Here is a 4,632-nt window from a genome sequence, read left to right on the forward strand (position 1 = left end):
AAAAAAAAAAAAAAAAAAAAAAAAAAAAAAAAAAAAAAAGGCTAAGGGTGATCACGTGGGGGGTTCTCCTCCTCCAACTGGTACCCCTTATCAAAGGAAGCTGATGTGAGGTCATCATAGTCAGAAAGCCAGGGGTGAGCGTCAGCATCTCGTTTTGCCATCTCCTCCAACTCCGCCTGCAACTGTATAGCTGACTTGGCACGTTCAAACTCCCTATCAAGGGCAGTTGTGTTTACTGGTCTTGTGAATGGTCAACCCAGGCATCTGATGTACTCAGAATTAGCCAATTTGGGGTCATCCCCTTTGGCCACAAAGTCATTGGCCATGTGCTGCCGATCCTTCTCATTCATGGTCCAACAATTAGCAGCTGCTGCTCCCTTAGGCTCTCCCAACCACAGCTTCTCCCCTGATTGCTCCAAATATGCCTCAGTCCAACAGGTGGGGGAAACAGCCAAGGGGTCTGTAACTTCAGAAATGAATGATTGGGACCAGTCTGTCTCATTACAATCCTGAATTACATCCACAGCATCTCCAGCTGCAAGACACTCTGGGCCCAGTTCTCAGACAAGGCCAAGTCGGCCACACCAGGGGCTCTCTGGGGAGGCTGGAGGAAGTTTGACTGTTCAATCTGCTGCATCTCAGCCAGTTCATCCATCTTGAATGTCTGAGGGGCATGGGATACAGGGCTACATTGTGGTCCTGCAGGAATTCAACCACCAACTCATCTTCAGAAGCTACTCCCAAAGGCTTGGAGACTGCCTCAGAGGTTAGGGCTCCGGGCAGGGATGGGGGGCAGGGGCCAGGCCTTAGACCTTCTGCTAAGGTCGGGGGCTGTTTTCCCTTTTCACTGTATTTAACTACATTAATCATGCTCAGTATTTCGGTTCACTAATCTCATCAGCTGAGACTAATTTAATATTTAACCCATACGTTGTATATTAAGTAGGTTGTTTGTATTTGGCTCTTTTTCAAATATGGCTTGTCAAGCTTGTAGTCTTTTGCTCTGTAATATATATATTTTTTCCTAGTTTTCTCATTGTGTTGACTTAAACATTTAAAAAATAAGTCCTATAACTGTGTGTAACATAAGTTTTAACTTTCTTTTCACTTATGGGAGATATTACATTTCAGACATCTGCAGTTTATGTCTGTTTTTTAAATTTGCTTTATGGCAAGTTGGGCAACCCACATGGATTTGGCAACTCTGACCACCCATATCTAACAGGAGCGCTTACTTCTCAGTTGATTATTTTCCTAAATGATTTCTTTCGTTTGCTTCTCTAGTTGGAAAATTCTCATATTTTACTTTCACTTTCAATGCTATAGTCGTTTAAAGATTCTTGTAACTTTCTGAGGATTTTAGCTTTCTACATTTAAAATGTGTAGAATCTATAGTAATTTTCCAACAAGCACAAATGTCAACAGTGTACACGTGAAATATATTTTACACAATTTTTTTTGGTAATAGACAATAAATCTCAAGTTACTTTATATAGAACATATCCTTTCCTCAACATACTGTAAAGTAATAATAATTTGTAGAGTTTAACTTTAATACTAGGGAACTGATTTTACATTTAGCACAAATTTCTGAAATAAATGTACTCTATGTCAGAGAACAGTACCTATATATGGCCAAAACTACTGATTTTCTACACCATTGAGATCATATTGGCAGAATTATTTACCTGAATTCAGATTTTTGGCTTCAATCACCATGCTTCCTCATGAGCACTTCCCTGAATCCATGAAAAGAATCTGTTTGAGTCTTCCATTTGAACTACAAATTTAAAAATTTCAATGCAGTTTTCATGTGGTGAGATAGTACTTGCTGGTAACATTTTAGTCAATAATTTCTATTGTTATTTACAATGTTCAGAAAATATGACCTGCTGGGTTTCTGGGATAATAAATTCAATGATATATTTTAGGCCTAAAAGTTTACCACCTAAAATACTCATATCTAATATTTTAAAATAATGGGCATCCTTTGTTTACTGGCAAAAACAGCTGCCATTTCTTCCTATGCCTAATTAGTATAACTTACTAACAAAGTAAACATTATTTATGTTCATTTAGTTGTGGGACACCAAAAAGTTAATTTCTATAATGACCTTAATGTTACCTAATATGAATGAAAATGTGACAGAGGCTAGGAGATGGAGTGAATAAAAAGAGGGGAAATGTTCTTCAACATGTACCAAGTTTCAATTAGGAGAATAAGATTTAGTGATCAATTGCACAGAATGGTGACTGTAATAAATAATGTGTATTTCAAAACTGCTATAAAGACTATTTTCGATGTTTTCACCACAAATGAAGCTATAAACATTAACTTGATTTAATCATTTTACAACATAAACATATATCAAAATATTACACTGTAGATAGATATATACTATTTTTCAATTAAAAATACAATTTTTTTAAAATTCAATTTTTCTTTTTCAATGAATCTTTGATTTCTTCACTTTAAACTCTTAGGTATTAAGCATACAAATGTTTAATGGCTTAGAATAGTACCTAACACATTATATGAGCCATATGCTAACTACTACTCCAAATTATCTTTTTCATAGCATTCTTCAAATACAAGATTATTCTGTATATCTTATTAAAATTTATTTTTCTGTCTTATCTAAATATTGATAAAAATAGAAGGTAGGGCATTTGCCTGTTTCATACATTCCAAAATCAAAGGGCAGTTTCACTAATTATTTTTACATTCAGTAACCCATTTGTCTCACACAGTAAACACAAATATTATGTAACAGAACTATATTCATATTCTTCATCCTAAAAATAGAGAAAATTTTGAGTTATTTGTTGATTGTAGTACAGGACTCATTCTCTATTTTTTCAAATTATTCCATGTCAAGTGCCTAGAGTAATTGTTCATGACATACTATGAAATAAAAAAATATTGATAGGGATGGATTACAAAGGAAACTGAAAAAACATCCTGTGAATTGTTTCATTATACATATATATATATACACACACACACACAAAAGAATATACTTATATCCATATAACAAAAAATTAATTAAAATCTTTTTAGATAGACTAGCTGTTATAAACTGCTTAAGTTGTACATTTCATAAACATTTAATGAAAAACATCAATTTCTCACAAAAACTTCAAGCAGTAGAAGAGGTAACACTTCTTAATTCATCTATTAGCCAGTAATACCATAATACTCAAATGAGACAAAAGAATCACAAGATGACTATGAAACAACATCCTCTTTAAATATAGACACAGAAATTCCAAGAAATATTTTAAAAATGAATATAAAAAGGTATAAGAGTGATTACATACCATGACTAAGCAGGGTATTTTCACAATGCAATGTTGGTTTAATATGATACAATATTACTTGAACAAAGTAAAAATGTAATAATTTAAATAGAAAAAGCTTGATAAATTCAACACCTGTGAATGACAGAACATCAAGAAAACTATTAGAAGAAAACTTTTGAGACCTGCTAAAAGGCCTCTATGAAAACCCAAAATCGGCCACGTGCAGTGGCTCACACCTGTAACCCAGAATTTTGGGAAGCTGAGGTGGAAAGACTGCATAAACTCAGGAGTTCAAGACCATTCTGGACAATATAGGGAGACCCCATCTTTACAAAATATTAAAAAAAAAAATTATCTGGACATGGTGGTGCATGCCTGTTGTCCCAACTACTCAGGCAGTTAAGGTGGGAATATCACTTGAGCTTAAGAGGTTGAGGCTGCAGTGAGCCAAGATGGAAAACCCCACACCAAAAGCTAATATACTTAATGGTGAATGACTGGGGGCCTTATATGCAAGTTTGAAAACAGGACAAGAATTTCTACTTTCACCACTATTCACCATTGTACTGGAGATATGAGCCAGAAAATTATACTAGAAAAATCAACACAATTCTCCAGATTAGAAAAGAAGTGGAATAGTCTTTTATTGCCATAATGTTGTATTTTAAAAGTATAAGAAATTCATTAAAAACCTACTTGAGGCTGGGCACAGTGGCTCACGCCTGTAATCCCAGTACTTTGGGAGGCCGAGGCGGGCAGATCACAAGGTCAGGAGATGGAGACCATCCTGGCTAATATGGTGAAACGCCGTCTCTACTAAAAATACAAAAAATTAGCCAGGCGTGGTGGCAGGCACCTGTAGTCCCAGCTACTCGGGAGGCTGAGGCAGGAGAATGGCGTGAACCCGGGAGGCAGAGCTTGCAGTGAGCCGAGATCCGGCCACTGCACTCCAGCCTGGGTGACAGAGCGAGACTCCATCTCAAAAACAAAAAAAAAGAAATTAAATAAATAGATAAATAAATAAATAAAAACCTACTTGAGCTAATGAAGTTCATCAATGCCACAAGATCAACATGCAAGGTTAGATAGTACTTTTATATCATAGCAATAAACAAAATAAGAATTAAATTAAAATTTCATTAATAGTATCCTAGAAAAAAAAATTAGAAACAAACTTAACAAAATAACTGCACATACTATACACTGAAAATTATTTAAAATGCTGAAAGAAATCAAAGAGCTGAATAAACTGAGATATATTCAATATTCAAAGATAACAATACTGAATTTGAAGATCAAAATACCCAACAAATTTATCTACAGATTCAA

The 4,632-nt window shown here is 34.9% G+C and overlaps 1 pseudogene across 1 annotated transcript in view; it reads right to left on the bottom strand.

The window, feature by feature from the left end:
- Positions 1-1,626, bottom strand: part of LOC112605339 — a 3,961-nt pseudogene extending 2,335 nt beyond the window's left edge. The window contains exon 1 of the transcript XR_003115392.1: positions 52-1,626. The product of XR_003115392.1 is annotated as a peroxisomal targeting signal 1 receptor-like (transcript). The remainder of the gene's footprint in view (positions 1-51) is intronic.
- Positions 1,627-4,632: the final 3,006 nt, after the last annotated feature.

This window comes from Theropithecus gelada, chromosome 1 (genome assembly GCF_003255815.1).
Source record: "Theropithecus gelada isolate Dixy chromosome 1, Tgel_1.0, whole genome shotgun sequence".
Taxonomy (NCBI): Eukaryota; Metazoa; Chordata; class Mammalia; order Primates; family Cercopithecidae; genus Theropithecus; species Theropithecus gelada.